General features: G+C 37.4%; 1 protein-coding gene across 1 annotated transcript in view; it reads left to right on the forward strand.

The window, feature by feature from the left end:
- Positions 1–18,775, forward strand: part of DLG2 (discs large MAGUK scaffold protein 2) — a 2,066,337-nt gene that overhangs the window by 26,849 nt on the left and 2,020,713 nt on the right.

The raw sequence follows: 18,775 nt of genomic DNA on the forward strand, positions 1-18,775 counted from the left end.
GAAAATAGGAAAGAAGGTAGAAAAATATTGTACTAATTTTAAAGCAATTGCTGGAAAGAAATAATAATGTTAAGATATGGGGACATTTCATATAATATACCATTCTAAGTTTTTGAATTGTACATATTAACCACTGATCTTGTGTGCAATTGTGCTTGTTCTATACAATTTAGATAACTGTTACCTGCTAATCTAATACAGTTTCCCCTCGTTTTACAACGGTTCAATTTACATTGTTTTAGAATAACAACCTTTTTTTTCCAGTCATGTGACTGCTATTGAAAAGCATTGAGAAGCAGTGCATTTATTAAAATAGCCAGTAGGTGGAGCTGTCAGCTTGTGTTGCAGCAAAGCCAAGCAAGCTGAAATTAATGAATTTAACCAGACTTGAGCTATCAAGCAGATTTCAAAGGAACAAGATATTCCTGTCTATAAATCAGTGCAGATTGGAATGCATAGAAAGAACTGTTTGCAGAAAAATGCAAGTAAAGTCTGTGTTGTGTGATTATTTTATTAGGTTTATAATGCTGTTTAACAAATGTTTTTGTTCATTTAACTTAGTTTAATTATATATTCTGTGTTGTGTGATTATTTTATTAGGTTTATAATGCTGTTTAGCATTTAAAGTCTTCATTTCAAAGCTTTAAAAATAATGTATTAGGTGTTACTTATGACAATTTTGAGAGGGGCCTGGAACCTATCTCCCTCACTTCCCATGGACTTACATTATAAACTGGGTTTCAATTTACAACGGTTTCGACTTACAAACATTCCTCCTGGAACCTAACCCCGGCGTAAACTGAGGGCTACCTGTACTTGATTTTGGCCAATGGTATTAATGTATCTTTAAGAAAAGATAATACATCTTAGCTGCAAAAATAAATAAAGGTTATTGCCAATAATCAGAAGAAACATAGGGGCCGATTTATCAATGTCTGGTGGACATGATACGCTGTAGCGCATCATGTCCGCCAGACATCGCTGAATGCCGACAAACATTGCACAAGCAGTTCTAGTGAACTGCTTGTGCAATGCCGCCCACTGCAGATTCACGGCCAATTGGCCGCTAGCAGGGGGTGTCCATCAATCCGTTCGTATGCGATCGGGCAGATTGATGTCCGCAGCCTCAGAGACGGCGGACTAGTTAAGGAGCAGTGGTCTTAAGAAAATGGATATTCAGGGCCATATTGCCCTTGATAATTCGGCCCCATATGGTAGGACATAATATTGTCAAATATATGATGTTGGTTGTAGCTTTTTGTCTGCATAATTTAAAGGGACACTCAAGTCAAAATAAACTTTTATGATTCAGAAAGAGCATGTTGTTTTAAGATACTTTCCAATTTACTTCCATTATCAAATTTTGCACATTCTTTTTATACTCACACTTTTTGGGGAACAAGATCCTACTCAGCATGTGCTCAAGCTCACATGGTATATGTATACTAGTCTGTGATTTGCTGATATCTGTCACATGATACAGGTGTCGGAAAATGGGAGAAAAAATTACTGCTTATTTGACATTCAGAGTAAGTGCTATTGCCTTATGTTTTTATTGTGCACTTGTTAATTATATAATTCTACTGCATTGAGTGATCCTTTAATGGTCTTGTGAAAGCTGCATTTTAGGGACATGGTTGTGCTTTACTGTCGTCCTTTTAGTGAATTCTATTGTTGTTGGCTCTATTCCAATTCCTTAGAACATTTTTTTAAATGGGTATTTGCAGTTGTATACACCATACTCAAATTCAGAGTTCTTCCAGCTCATAGGAAAAAAACGTATTTAACGGGTTTCAAACATACACATTGCTTTGAGATCTCTAAGTAGCATTATCTCTAGATTAATTAGAAGAGACATTTTCACCTATCCTGTATATCTTGGGTTTTTCATGACTTTCTTAGAGTAGGGGGCTTTAAATCTCTTGCATGTTCAATTCACATTTGGTTACTTTGCAAAAGATCATTGGGTACTTTGCAAAAGATCTGGGTAGCAAATAGGCTTACCTATGCATCAAACAGGAAACTCGGGCTGGTAGGTTAAATTAATCGTTAACGCGTTTTGGCCTTTAATAAGGCTTTTATCAATGTTTCAATGCACTTATATATATATATATATATATATATATATATATATATATATATATATATATATATATGTGTCTATATATGTATTCTTATATATTTGTGTTTATATGTGTATATATGTCTGTAAATACATATGCAAACACATATAAACACATATATACATACATATAAATATCTAGACAAGTATATGCATGTATTTCTATATTAAAGCCCTTTGCTTGCCGTTTTTTTCCCTGAGACCTCATATCTATGAGCCCTTATAACTTTTTTGTGCAATATATTTTTTCAATCATTTTATTAGATAGTGTTATTATGAGTGTAGCTGTACTTTGTAATGTATTTTGTATATATTTTGTGAAACTTTTTTGTTTTTGCTAAAATGTTAACCAGAACTCTGAGGTGGCACTTAAGTGATCGTGTTTACTTTCAACTTGTAATACGAGTGAAAAACCTGAAGCGCACAGGCAACCATGATAAACCCCTTTTTGCTCACATGGACCTGTTAGCACTACACTTGTAACCTAGCCCATAATTTTCAGGGACACTAGTGGTCCCTTGCCAGTCCCACAATGCCGCTCCTGACCAAGACATGGTGGTGAGACAATTAGTGTCTTAATAAGGACCTTGATTGTGTTGAGAATCAAAATCCTTGTAGGTTTTCGGAATATCCCTTTAAAGTAACATTAAACACAATTATGCTAGGTATAATCATTGAAAGAAATGAATAGCATAAATATAATATGTATTTAAACATTATATTAAACTTGATTAAACAATGAAGAAATAAGTTTAAAATGTCTAGTAAGTAATTTGTGCAACAATGTTGTAACTTAGGTTTCCTTTTCTGTTGAGACCAATTAGGGACATTAAAAATTGTGTCACTAGAGTGCACATCTAACAGGATTTGGAAAGCATACCATTTTTAGAAAATATAAATTGTATTTGTTTGTTAGTACACGCAATAGAACACTTTATAGTACAATCTCAGGTTTTTTAATATCCCTTTAATGTTTTAGTTACTAGGGTAAACGCATTGTATCTTGTAGACAAGAGGTTAAACCTTTTGCAATTTGTTGACTAAAACCTTAAGGAGACGCTAATGAAGTATCTATAGTATTACATTATGTGAGTGTTACAGAATTACACAGGAATTCCTGCTGAGTTTGATTTCATGTCGTCTTTAGAAATCACCAGTCAGAAATCTCAGTGTTGTGAAATTGATTTTGCAATGACTTTGTCACACAGATGTAGTGGCACCTCATGCTGTGATATGTCTAACTGCATGTTTAAGGGAGAAAAGACCTTCTGCATTCAATAGCACTTAAACACAATTGTTCTCAAAATGAGCTTTCCTTCCTTATATGAAGGAGTGAAGTGTTTGAGAGATACATGATTCTAAGAGCGGTTGTGTTACACAGCAAACATAACCAGCTAACATAAAACTCTGAGAATACTTTTCAGACATGGATATATTGATTTTATTCTAACAATGTTGTAATCAATAGAACTAATGTTCGGTAACTAGAGAGCACAAAATTTAACAATGGCTTGAAACTTTGCTAAAGATCTGTTTCATGTGTTGAATGGTTTAAATATAAAACATTTAGCCTCTTTTTAGTATAATTTGAATCATTTGCTTGCTTTTTTGAATATGTACAACTGAAGGGAACAGCTCTATTCCCCCACAGGTAATCTAAAGCATTGATATCTCTCTCTATGTTCTGTGAAGAACACTGGGTATCTAAAAAAGTAACTGTCTTGTAAGTTGATGCATTTGGCATCAGTGCACACACAGATCTATGTAGTTGGACCCTCATTGTGCTAAGGAGGGAGAGAAAATTTCTCTAGAGTGCTGTACAGTTTCATCTGTAGCTCAGCCTAATAAACACAGACTCTACTGACTTAAAGGGACATGAAACTCATAAGTATTATTTCATGATTCACTTCAGACCAATTATACCATTGTAATAAATTATCTATGTACTTCTATCATCAAATTTGCTTCTTTCTCTTGTTACCCTTTATTGAAGGAACAGCAATCTTTTTTTGTAAAAGAGCTGAATGCCCTTTTAAAGGCATACTGAACCCAAATAGTTTCTTTCATGTTTTGACTCAGATCTTTCTTTCACTCCTCACTTTCAGTCTTTGGCTAAAGCCTGCCGCTTCCACCTTAAAAACATCTCTAAAATTAGACATTTCCTTACACAAGACACAACTAAGATTTGAATCCACTCTCTCATCCTCGATTACTGCAACTCTGTCCTCTCTGGTCTCCCCACCTACCGCCTAGCTCCTTTACAATCCTTAATGAATGCCTCTGCCAGACTCATCTTCCTTACTCGTCGCTCCTCATCTGCTGCATCTCTCTGCCAATCTCTTCACTGGCTTCCTCTTGCCTCTAGGATCAAACACAAAATTCTCATTCTGACATACAAAGCCCTCAACTGCACTGCTCCCCCTATATCTCAGACCTTGTCTCCAGATACTCTCCCTCCCGTCCCCTTCGCTCTGCTCATGACCTCCTACTCTCCTCCTCTCTTGTCACCTCATCACACTCCCGTTTACAGGACTTCTCCAGACTGGCTCCCATCTTGTGGAACTTTCTGCCTCGCTCCACAAGACTCTCTTCTAGTTTTAAAAGCTTCAAGTGCTCCCTAAAGACTCTACTGTTCAGGGATGCATACAACCTACGCTAACCTTTCTTTATACCAGTTCCTCTCCTCCATTGCTATCCCCTGAACCCCCCTAGCATGTAAGCCTAAGAGTCCAGCTGTTGGTTGATCACCTTCTCAAGAGCTGACTACAACAGTGCAACTCTTGGCAGGGCCATCTACTCATTTGATCCCTATAACTGTTTTTTGTACTCCGCCTTTGTTAATAGCGCTGCGGAATCTGTTGGCGCTCTACAAATAACAGATAATAATAATAATAATGTTTCAGATGGAGCATGCAATTTTAAACAACTTTCTAATTTACTCCTATTATTTTTCTTTGTTCTCTTTATTTGAAAAAGAAGGCATCTAAGCTAAGGAGCCAGACAATTTTTGGTTCAATACCCTGTAGAGCACTTGTTTATTGGTGAGTGAATTTATCCACCAATCAGCAAGAACAACCCAGGTTGTTCACAAAAAATGGGACTGATTCTAAACTTACATTCTTGCTTTTCAAATAAAGATACCAAGAGAATGAAGAAAATGTGATAATAGGAGTAAATTAGAAAGTTGCTTAAAATTGCATGCTCTAGGGTTCATGGGTTCAGTGTCCCTTTAAGAGCAGTAAAAGAGCTGAATGCCCTTTTAAGGGAAATGCCCATACAAATGCCTCTTTAGGGGCAATAGGTATTTTAGGATTGGTTGGTTGGGTGGGGGTGTACATTTAGGGGGAATTTTGTAAGGTAAAAGAGCTATTTAACTTAGGGCAATGCCCTACAAAATGCCCTTTTAAGGGCTATTGGTAGTTTATTGTAGGTTAGGGGGTGTTTTAATTTTGAGGGGCTTTTTATTTTTATAGTGCTATTAGATTAGGTGTAATCATTTTTATTTTTGATAATTTCGTTTATTATTTTTTATGATCTTAGAGTTTTTTATTTTTCGTAATTTAGTGTTTATTATTTTTAATACATTTTAAATTTTTTAAAATTTTTTCGTAGCGTTAGGTTTTTTTAAATTTTTAATTTAGGTTTTTAATTGGTAGTTTTTTTTATTTTATTAGAATAGTTATGTAAGGTTTATTTATAGTTTAATGTTAGTTTTTTTTTATTTCAATGGTAAGTTTTTATTTATTAATATAGTTATCTTGTAATTCTAATTTAAAGTTAGAGGGGTGTTAGGTTTAGGGGTTAATAGTTTAATTAAGTGTTTTGTGATGTGGGGGGCGGCAGTTTAGGGGTTAATAGGTTTAGTTTAGTAGTTACAATGTGGGGACTGGAGGTTTAATATTTTATTAAAGTGTTGGCTATGTGGGGGGCTGGCGGTTTAGGGGTTAATAGGTTTATTTAGTGTCGGCGATGTCGGGGACGGCGGATTAGAGGTTAATAGGTTTATTTAAGAGTAACAATGTGGGTGGGCGACAGATTAGGGGTAAATAAGTTTAATATAGTGTTTGCAATGCGGGAGGGTGGCGGTTTAGGGGTTAATAGGTAGTTTATGGGTGTTAGTGTACTTTGTAACATTTTAGTTATGAGTTTTGTGAAACATTTTTGTTACACAAAATTCATAACTACTGGTCTCAGATGGCAGTATGGATTGTGTCGGTATAGGCTGTAACGCAAGCATTTTAGCCTTACAGGCGCTATGAAAATCCTGCACTCAAACGTAATTTTTTTTAGTGTGGAATAGACGTTGCGTTTCAGGCTAAAATGCTTGCGGTATAGCTACACCGCCGCAACTCGTAAAATACTTTACTGGCAATTCCAGCGTAATGGCCAGTTTTTCAGTGTTAATAGCCATACCGCAACACTTGTAATCTAGCCGATAGATTGCTAAAGACAAGTGCACAATCCTGAGGTCATATGAGTCTACCTATGTTTATTTCTCAACAAAAGACGAGAACACAGCCTTACTGGCAGCCCTGCCTGACACACACATACAACAATGGAGTGAATGGGACTTGAAATTGGTCTCCCACCTATACCCCTCAGGTACTCTACTCACTCCTAATAATATAAAAACAATTATCCCAGAATCCCCTTCCTGGGCCACTTTTGAATACTTGAGACTTTATGCTTTCATGACATCTTGGAGATTCACCAAAACCCTAACTAGACCCCTGACTAACTGGGAAAAACTGCGGCAACTTCCTATCAAGACTCCTAGACTCATATCGTTCCATTATGACCTCCTACAGATGTCTACTAACAGAGATAGACCCTGGCAGTTAAGGGCCTGGGAGGGAGACCTATCCACACCAATTACAGACAGAGACCTGCGTACAGCTATGACATTAACTAAGAAGACTGTACATTGTGCAAACACCTTAGAGGCCTACATGAAACTATTCCTGAAATGGTATTATACCCCCTCGAGACTGTCACAGATGTTCTCTACAACGTCTCCTCTATGCTGGAGAGAATGTATGCAAAGAGGCTCAGATATACATATATGGTGGGAATGCCCAAAACTAACACCCCTTTGGAGTCAGATAACAAACCTTTGCGCGAACCTCGGGCTCTCTATTCCACTCACTCCTACAATTGCTCTTTTGCACATTTTCCCAAGAGGCGTCCCAGCCCATATTTCTAAACTGATCATTTTTGTCCTAGCGGCCACGAAACTGGCAATAGCAAGGGCCTGGAAGCAAGCCCAACCTCCAGATATTACAGTTGTTGCATCTATAATGCAAGTATACGCCAAAATGGAACAAAGTTTCTATTTTAACATGGATAAAGAAGACCTATACTGGCAGATTTGGGAGACTTGGTTTAACTACCAGGGAGATCATAGTTAAACATGTAGACGTGATAAAGTTATTAACCATTCCCAATAACATAATTAAACTTCCATACCTAGTTAGAATGCGCTAATTAACTGATGGCTCCCGCCTCTCTACACTTATTGTCAAAATCTGATCACTCCCCTCCTCTCTCTTACCCTACTTCCCCCCTCCTCCCCTTTCCCCTTTCTCCCCCCCCTCCTACAATATGTGACCTACTCTCTGCCCTAGCCCATGTTTTTCCCTCCTCTTTACCCTCTCATAAAAGACCTCCCCCGCCTGGAGATGCGCACTAAGATTACTAGAAGAAGTGTGTTGACAGGTATCTCTGAGCTGACTTCATGAAGTCTCTAGAAAATTGAGTTAATATATAGGACTGGAGTATTACCCTGGTCCCTGCATTTAAGGTTTGTTCATAATAATCGAAAATGAGGTTTACGTAGTTGATACTCTATTTTTATTCGATATGTTTAATCTTTATGCTCAGCATCACCACCAATACCTATGTTTACCATGTAACTACAACACAATATTGTACATATACCTGCGAACTTATTGGTCATTTATGTTGTAACATTCGTTGTGATGCTTAACCCTCAATAAAAATACTTAAATAATAATAAAAAATAAAAAAAAGACAAGAACACAGTAAATTTCATACTAGAAATACATTGGGATATATATATATTTTATAAAATAATTTTTTTATTGAGGTAATGTGTAATAACAGCAAAATGAAAAATATGTCCAGACACAGAACAGAGTTGATAAGAATAATCATACAATTCTCATATAGAAAATAGACTTATGTTAAAACATTCAGGTACCAGCATTGTAATTCTAGGTGCCAGGTCTAAACCTCAACGGTACTATGTATAAACGAATGAGAATTTTTATTATACAGTATAGTAAGTTCACTAGTAAGAGACTAACTACTGACATGGGCAACAACACTATATCTGAAATTCTGATAATAAAAGAAAAAAAAAGAAACTAGTGTATGGAAAACATGGGTGACTGGAGCATATAATAATGACACCTCATTTTTTAAGTTTTGACTTAGTAAGGATAAGAATGGTCCCCAAGTTGCAAAGGAAACCATATAATAGTTTATCTAATCTAAGTGAATTGGGGCAAAATGGGAGGTTAGCATCATGGGTTTTTTGGGAAGGGAAATTCAGCGGGCGAGAGTCGCTCTAGATAAGAGGAAAAAGGAGGGGGGCGGAGCCAGTTAGGATGCCTGTCTGGTAGAACTTTGGGTCTCTAGGCTTTTTGGTTATCGAACGAGCAGGGGTAACTCCTAATGAAGTTACGAGTAAATGAGAAACTAATATTTATTTTAGTCTCTTTCATACAATAAGAAAAACATTGTGGAGTAGGCTGAGAGGTTACCGAAGGCAAAGATCATTGTATAGAAGCTTCCTTAGGTCGAGACCGCTCTGGGCAGCTATGTAATATAGATTGTATATCTCGTGAGTTTAGTACAAAGCAAATGTGACAAAAAAGAGAGAATGTAGATGCAAGTCATGTCAACTGATTAGATGCATATATATAACAGTAAACATAAGAAAACATGAGATTAAATTTATACAGCATACTGACATATACGTACATAGTAGGAAAGAGTTTATAATACTGAAAATATATGAAGACTGCACCCGATATGTTACTTTAATGTGAGAATACTAGAGACAGAAACACATAAGTATAGTAGGTCTTCAAAGAGATTACACTAAAGGGTCTCTACTATGTGTTACTGCCTTATTGAGGGATCTTTAGTAGCAATGTGGAGATCCTATATACATACATCCTTATAAGCTATCCTGCGTCTGTGGGCGAGGTAGGAGTTCCTTCCAGCATGGGTACAAGATATATACCAAGGTTAAGCGAGTCCCCAGGGAGCTTATTCTAGAGCTAATAGGATTATGTTTGTTTACACCATTGCCCTAGATAACAATTTAATTACTAGCCCAATCATACTAGGGTTAGTCTACCTGCTAATATAGGGCTTACTCAAAGCTTAGAATGATGTTAATTACTAGTCTGATTAGAAGTAATTGTAACCAAACATTCCCCAAGAGATAGAGTGCCTGAAACCACTGCAAAGACAGGGGTCTGAGTACAGGCGGCGTTTACTTTTATATGAGGGGTGGAGCTCAGAATAAGCTCAGGGATAACATTCGGTTGGATTACAAGTTTTGCGTTATGAGGGGTGCGGTGCTAACTTGCAGTTTATTCTCACCGCTCACTTACCTGCAGCGCTGGTATTATGGGTTTTTATCAACCCGGCGTTAACAGGCAAGAAGTGAGCGTAGAGCATAATTGTGCTCCATACCACACTCCAATACCAGCGCTGCTTAAGTGAGCGGTGAGCTGGTATTACATGCTTGTGCACAATTTCCCCATAGACATCAATGGGGAGAGCCGGCTGAGAAAAAGTCTAACAGCTGCAAAAAAGCAGCATAAAACTCAGTAACGCAGCCCCATTGATTCCTATGGGGAAACTCAATTTATGTTTACACCTAACACCCTAACATGAACCCCGAGTCTAAACACCCCTAATCTTACACTTATTAACCCCTAATCTACCGCCCCCGACATCGCAGACACCTACATTATACTTATTAACCCCAAATCTGCCGCTCTGGACATCGCCGCCACCTACATTATACCTATTAACCCCTAATCTGCTGCCCCCAACATCGTCTACACCTACATTATATTTATTAACCCCTAATCTGTTGCCCCTAACATTGCCGCCACCTTCCTACCTTTATTAACGCCTGCTGGTATTACGAGTCTTGCAGGATTAGGGGCACCGCACACTTTTTTGGCCTGAACGCAAAGCAATTTACGTAAATTTCGTAAAGGCTTTTTTCAATGGGACTTACGCCGGTAGTTTGTCCTGGGAGGCCAAAAAGTGAGCGGTACATAAAACTCATAACTAAAGTGCTTAAAAGTACACTAACACCCATAAACTACCTATTAACCCCTAAACTGAGGCCTCCAGCATCGCAAACACTAAAATTAAATTATTAACCCCTAATCTGCCGTTTCGGAAATCGCCGCAACTAGAATAAACATATTAACCCCTGAACCGCCGCACTCCCGCCTTGCAAACTCTAGTTAAATATTATTAACCCCTAATTTGTCGCCCCTAACATCGCCGCCACCTACATTATACCTATTAACCCCTAATCTGCTGCCCCCAACATCGCCGACACCTACATTATATTTATTAACCCCTAATCTGCCGCCCTAACATCGCCGCCACCTACTTACATTTATTAACCACTAATCTGCCGTCCCCAACGTCGCCGCCACTATTCTAAATGTATTAACCCCTAAACCTAAGTCTAACCCTAACACCTCCTAACTTAAATATAATTTAAATAAATCTAAATAAAATTACTATCATTACCTAAATTATTCCTATTTAAAACTAAATACTTACCTATAAAATAAACCCTAAGCTAGCTACAATATAACTAATAGTTACATTGTAGTTAGCTTAGGGTTTATTTTTATTTTACAGGCAAGTTTGTATTTATTTTAACTAGGTAGAATAGTCACTAAATAGTTATTAACTATGCCCCACAAAAAGCCCTTTTAAGGGCTGGTAAAAGAGCTGGTTACTTGGTAATTTAGAATAGGGTAGGGCATTTTTTTATTTTTGGGGGCTTTATTATTTTATTAGGGGGCTTAGATTAGGTGTAATTAGTTTAAACTTCTTGTAATTCTTTTTTATTTTCTGTAATTTAGTGGGGGGGTTTTGTACTATAGTTTAATTTAATTTTAGGTAATTGTAGGTAATTTATGTAATTTATTTAATGATAGTGTAGTGTTAGGTTTAATTGTAACTTAGGTTAGGATTTATTTTACAGGTAATTTTGTAAGTATTTTTACTAGGTAGCTATTAAATAGTTAATAACTATTTAATAACTATTGTACCTAGTTAAAATAAATACAAAGTTGCCTGTAAAATAAAAATAAATCCTAAAATAGCTACAATATAATTATTAGTTATATTGTAGCTATATTAGGGTTTATTTTACAATTAAGTATTTATTTTTAAATAGGAATAATTTAGTTAATAATAGTACGTTTTATTTAGATTTATTAAAATTATATTAAAGTTAGGGGGGTTTTAGTGTTAGACTTAGGTTTAGGGGTTAATAAGTTTAATATAGGTGGCAGCGGGGTCTGGGTGCGGCGGTTTAGGGGTTAAACAATTATTTATTTGTGCCGGGGTCTGGGATTTTCTGGATAGGGGTTAATAACTTGAATATAGGTGGCGGCGGTGTAGTGGGGGGCAGGATAGAGTTTAATAGTTATGATGTAGGTGGCGGCGGGGTCCGGGAGCGGCGGTTTAGGGGTTAATACATTAATTCTAGTTGCTGCGGGGTCCAGGAGCAGAGGTTTAGGTGGTAATAACTTTAATTAGTTGTGGGGGGCTCCGGGAGTGGCGGTTTAGGGGGTAAAACAGTGTAGTTTAGTGTGGGTGCTTAGTGACAGGCTATCAAGGAAGCTGCAAAGAAGCCGATGAGCAGCGAGATCGATGACTGTCAGTTAACAACAGTCCGCTGCTCATCGCTCCGTACTTGGTGTGCGGCTTCTTGACAGCTTTTTTGATAACTTTGGCGAACGTATTCAGGTCCGCGGCGGCGATGGTAGGCGAGCTTAGGCAAGCATATTGGGCCGGCTAATGCAGCTAAGTAGAGGGCTTCATAACTAGAGGCCTCTTTCTGAATCATGAAAGTTTAATTTGTACTTTACTGTCCATTTAATTATGGGTTTATCAAAAGATTTCTCCAAATAGTAAAATTTAAAAAAACCTTTATTCACACAGGGTCCATAATACAACAACGTTACTGATTTGAAACGTTGTTGTATTATGGACCCTGTGTGAATAAAAGTTTTTTTAAATGTTACTATTTGGAGGCTGGAAATCTTTTGATAAAGTGATATTGGGGTCTCGCTAACCCTATTCCCGTGCCCCAAAAAACTCTGAGTGAGGTGCTGTCTTTCCCTGTGAATTGTTGCCTTTAATTATGGGAACTGTCATCTTATAGGTTTTGAAGAACAACAGTAATGAATCTTGGGACATATTTCCCCCTGGAACCATCCCTAGGGGAAAAAAGTACCCTTGATTTATAATCCTTGACCAAAGTACAAGTCTTTGAAAAGATGTTGGGCAGAGTAACCACGCATTTTACCATAGTCTTGTATATTCTCCAAGCAAGTGTATTAATTTAAGATAATTAAAGACAGACTAAGACATGTACATATTTCCTCCACATTAATTTGTGACTTAAAGGCACAGTCTACACCAGAATTTTTATTGTTTAAAAAGATAGATAATCCCTTTATTACCCATTCCCTAGTTTTGCATAACCAACACAGTTATATAAATACACTTTTTACCTCTATGATTACCTTGTATCTAAACCTCTGCAAACTGCCCCCTTATTTCAGTTCTTTTGACAGACATCGATTTTAGCCTATCAGAGCTGGCTCACCTGAACTCCACGTGCGTGAGCACAGTGTTATCTATATGACACACATGAATTAACATCCTCTAGTAGTAAAAAAACCTGTCAAAATGCTCTGAGAGAAGGGGCGGCCTTCAAGGGCTTAGAAATTAGCATGTGAACCTTCTAGGTTTAGCTTTCAACTAAGAATACCAAGGGAACAAAGCAAAATTGGTGATAAAAGTAAATTGGAAAATTGTTTAAAATGACATTCTCTCTCTAAATCATGAACGTTTATTTTGAAATAGACTGTCCCTTTAAAGCTTGCATTTTTTTCTACATTTCAAAAACGCTATCTCCCAGAGCAAACTGCTAATGAAGATTGGTATCTGAAGGGTACAGCTGTCTGCCCAGAAGTCATATTTATTTTAGGAATCATAAAATATCCTTGACTGAAAGTCATTGATTGTACAGCTGACTGTAATATGTGAATATGATCACATTAATTCACAAATACTGTAGCCTGGTGAACAGAATTTCAAAAATGTTTGTGTGACTATTATCACAGTTCTGCTGCAGGCAGTGATTTCCTCTTTTGGACAAGCTGCTAATGTATATCTTTATAATACCGGTTATGTTCTAAACTACTGCATATTTTGAAGAATACAAACATTTATTCAAAGATCATACTTGCCAATTGTCATAATTTTCCTAGGGCATTGTCTGATTTTGACATAGTGTCCCATGGTAATTTTGTTTTCTGTCCCAGAGTGAGTGTCTGCAGCAATCAGACAGAGACCTGTGTCTGCTGTTGTTCATACAAACACACACATCCCCTTCATCAGATTATTATATTTTTTGCAGATTGTGGCAATTTAACATCCTGCATTTTACATTAAAATAGTATGATAATAATAATAATAATAATAATTTGGTGAACTGACATATGCAGTTTACAAATCAGATCAAATAATAGCAATATTTAATATTTTCAGCATATTATGTGCAATTTACATAGGATGCTTCGGTGGAAGAGTAATGCAAACCACTGATAGGTGTGGTCAATACTTCAGTAGCAGTAGTGGACCTACTCAACAGGGGGCCCTGGTGATTTTTTTTTTTTGGGTCCCTAAAGGTAACTCAGTAATAACCAATAGTAATAATATACATGCTTCTCTGTACTGTGAACAAACTGCTCTATACGCAAATAATTACCAGTTTGGAACTGTAGTTTGGAGGTGTGGTTTTAGTGGCATAACAGTGTGGTTTTGCACTATGGGTGGAATTTTTGTGCCATGGTGGTGTGGCTTTGCAGGCTAGATGTTTAGTTTTGCACTATGGAGGTGTGGATTTGAAGACATGGGGGTGTAGCTTTACAGTAGGGGATGTGGTTTTAGAGGCATGAAGGTGTGGTTTTGCATTATGGGAGTTGATTTTGGTGCAATGGTGGTATGGCTGCATTCTAGAAGTGTGGTTTTTCACTCTGGAGGTGTGGTTTTGGTGACATGGAAGTATAGTATTAAAATAGGAAATATGTTTTTGGTGGCATGAAGGTGTGGTTTTATAGTATGGGGTGTGGTTTTGGGGCCATGACATTGTGGCTTTGCAGTCAGGAGGTATGATTTTACAGTAGGGGGTGTACCTTTGGTGGTATTAAGGTGTGGTTTTACGGTATGGGATGTGGTTTTAGTGGCATGGAGGCAGGGCTTCGCAGTCAGGAGGTATGGTTTGATAGTATAGGGTGTAACTTTGGTGGTATTAAGGTGTGGTTTTACGGTATGGGATGTGGTTTTAGTGGCATGGAGGCAGGGCTTCGCAGTCAGGAGGTATGGTTTGATAGTATAGGGTGTAACTTTGGTGGTATTAAGGTGTGGTTTTACGGTATGGGATGTGGTTTTAGTGGCATGGAGGCAGGGCTTCGCAGTCAGGAGGTATGGTTTTATATTATAGGGTGTAACTTTGGTGGTATTAAGGTGTGGTTTTACGGTATGGGATGTGGTTTTAGTGGCATGGAGGCATGGCTTTGCCGTTAGGAGGTATGGTTTACAGTATGTGGTGTGATTTTGTGGCTTTGGTGGCATGAAGGTGTGGGTTTTACAGTATGGGGAATGGTTTTTGTGCCATGACATTGTGGCTTTGCAGTCTGGAGGTTAAGTTTTGCACTATGGAGGTGTGGTTTTGGTGACATGGAGGTGAGCAATGTGTGGTATTTGACTATCTGTGAATAAACTCAATTGTTCTGACACTGGAGTTACATGAATCAGCAAGACAACCTGCAAAAGTGAACACTGTTAAAAGAAACATGTAAATGTTTGCTAAGCCAAGAGGTGGTGCAACCAGTGACGGCTTTATGGAGGTGCATATGGGTGCAATACCACCCCAGTTACACCCCTGTTGTACTAAGGAGGAGATTGAAAATTATCACTGCCCTCTGCTATCGCTCCCTGGCTAACCACTCCCCAGGCTGTCCAGCTCCACCCACAGAATGCAACAAACCCACCCTCCATGTCAATCAAAGGTCTCAAGAGTACACGACAGAATGTTTTCAAAGCTTAAAGGTCTGCATATATAAACACATAAATAATAATAAATTCCCTTGAAATATCCACAAAGGCACCGGGTTATATTTAGGTTTCCAGGTACCATCTGTCTGCAGATCTCCCCTGCAGAGGGTTCTTTTGAGTTGTGACCACATTGTTTGCCTGCTCACTAGAAGTTCCAAAAGCACACCATATTTATTGTGCTTCTTCCTGAGGTCACAAAACCTATGGCACCCCATATCCTGGGGGCTGCAAAAGCTAGGGCAGCGGGCCACATGGCTAACAATTGGCCATACCAGATATTCAGAGTTACTGGCCATCCTAGACTTAAACCATTATGTTTTTACATAACTAGTGAAATGTATCACTCTGAATTAGTAAATAAATGATCATCTCAAACCCCAGTTATATCTTGTCAGAATTGAAAAGGACATTAAACCAGGGCAGTTTCTAGACTGGGTGAAATTCCATGTCTCTCTGTCATTTAGTTTTACATGTAGCACCTCCAGACACAGCATATGCACACTCACACCCATAGACATCCACAGACACCCATAGACATCCTCATGCACACACAAAGGCACTGATATACATCTACATACAGAGACACACACATACATTCATAGACACCCATATGCACCAGCATACATGGGCACCCATAGACACACACACAGGAACCCATAGATAGCATACACACACAAACATTCACATAGACAATTAAGCATTGAAACATATACACAGGCAACCACATATTTTGAGATATAAGCTTTGGGGTTGAACATTTGAGAAGGATAAATATAAAGCCAGCAGCTGGAGAATTACAGTGAAATAATGATGGGGTTAATATATGTTTTCAAACTGGAATTCCCAGCCCCCTTCTTCACAATGCATTTATTCTGGAATTTCACTTTGAAATACGTTCAGCAATGCAGAAAATGGTGCACTATCCACTTTGACTTTACAAATTTCCTTGTAATATAGATAGATGCCAGCTCAACAATTTAGGTCCCAAAAAAAAGTGTAAAGAAAGTCACAAGTAAAGATTTTTCTTTTTGCATGAAAATCTATTTTAATAAGATACATTTTCTAATTGCTTTTTGTAGATGTAATAATCTATTATGTAACATTATGTAAATTGTACAGCCACAAATGTTCTACTACAGAGTTTAATTTGATTTATAACACTCAGAGGGAAATCTTGTTCAAGTAATACATAATTTGGGAGTAAACTGCCAGTAGATTTCAAACCTTTAAAAGCTTGTACCTCTGTTTAAGGGACAGTGAAGTCACAAATAAACTTTTAATTTACTTCTGTTATTAAATTTGCTTCATTATCTCTGTATGTTTTGTTGAAGAGCAAACATACGGAGGCTCCAGGGCACGGGCATGTTTTTATCACCCTATGCAGTAGTGTTTGCAACAATATTTGTAACAATGTAATTCCTTGTTGGAAACACATTCTACAAAGGATACTGATCTTCTCTGTCATAGTTCTGTGCATTACTACACCAGTTTAAAGTGATATGAAACCAAAAACCTTTATTGTGTGATTCAGACTGAGCATACCATTTAAAAAAAAAAAATCAAATTTACTTCTGCTATCAAATTGGCTTCATTCCCATGATATTCTTTGTTGAAGAGATACCTAGGTAGGCCTCTGGAGCACTACATGGCAGAAAATAATTCTGCCATCTAGTGCTCTTGCAAATGGATAACATTCTTGCTGCCAAATAGTGCTCCAGAAATGGGCCTGCTCCTAAGCATATGTCCCTGCTTTTTAACAAAAAGATACCAAGAGAATGAGACACACATGAGAACCTATTGCAGGTAAGGACGTAAGTCGTGCAGCAATCGGCAGCAGATTTAAATATATAAATATGAATATATACATGTATATTTATATATATGTAGCAAAAATATATATGTAGCATATACATATATTGTATATTTACTGGGAACACACAGTTCCCCATAGACCGCAATGAAAAGGCACTTTTCAAAACTGGGACTTACAGAGAAAAATACCAGAGAATTCTCAACATTTTTGCTATCACTCAATTTAAACAGAAATAGAACCTTGTTTTTTTTTTATTTACCTCTCAAAACTATATATATATATAGACAACCCAAGGTATTGATCCATTTTGGTATATTTCATGCCACCATTTCACTGCTAAATGCGATCAAATAAAAAAAAAAATCGTAAACTTTTTCACAAATTTTGGGTTTCTCACTGAAATTATTTACATACTGCTTCTGCAATCATGGCGCAAATGGTTGTAAAAGCATCTCTGGGATCCCCTTTGTTCAGAAACAGCTGACATATATCCCTCCCTCCTCTGCTGCTGAGCCGCCCACCTGCCTCCCGCCCGCACCTCCCACCTGCACTAGCAGAAGATCATTACAGATGGTGACACACACACAGTGTCACCGTCTGTAACGATGAGACATCTGCCCTCATATGGAGCCGGAGCACCAATCGCGCTCCGGGTCCATATGCGTAAGATGCCTGGAACTTCAGGAACTCTAGCTCTTGGCTGTATATATACGTCTTGCAGTACGATAGGCAAAGTACTGCAAGACGTATATATATATATATATATATATATATATATATATATATACACGTCTTATTGAGTAAAAGGGTTAAAGTTGCTATTATTTTTTTGTTCTTATTTTATAAACAAACTCTTAAGTTTGGGGCCATTTGGGGCTCTTTTTTAAAATCTGATCTCTGGTTATTTTTCTGAGCGCTTATTGTAATAGCTGGTTATTTATCGCGTGCCCGTAATTTTCCTGTTTACAGGCGCAACAAAATTAGCGCTTCACTTTGTAATATAGCCCTAAATAAATGCTTGATAGAATGAAGCATTCAAATAAAAGATTAGTCTGATAATAACATGTAGATGTATTTTTAAAATGTCATTAGTTGTTTAAATAGTAACTAAATCATTTTGCCCTAATCTTTCTTCCTTTAAATACTCTCTGAAGACTTTTCTGTTCAGAGAAGCCTACCACCCAACTCAATAATAAATTAATTTCTCTTACCTAACAACATTTCCCTCATCTAACTCTGCATTAACATCTTTCTCAATCTTGCAGTCCTGTTTCTCAACCTCCTACTCTTCTAACTTGTAAGTTCCCACGGGAATAGGGCCCTCAATTCCTCCTGTATGTGTTTGTAAATTTTGTCCGGTCTCTTACAAGTTTTATATTATTGTTTTATTTAAATGAATTGTATTCATGGAC

The sequence above is a fragment of the Bombina bombina genome, chromosome 3 (assembly GCF_027579735.1).
Source record: "Bombina bombina isolate aBomBom1 chromosome 3, aBomBom1.pri, whole genome shotgun sequence".
NCBI classification, from domain to species: Eukaryota; Metazoa; Chordata; class Amphibia; order Anura; family Bombinatoridae; genus Bombina; species Bombina bombina.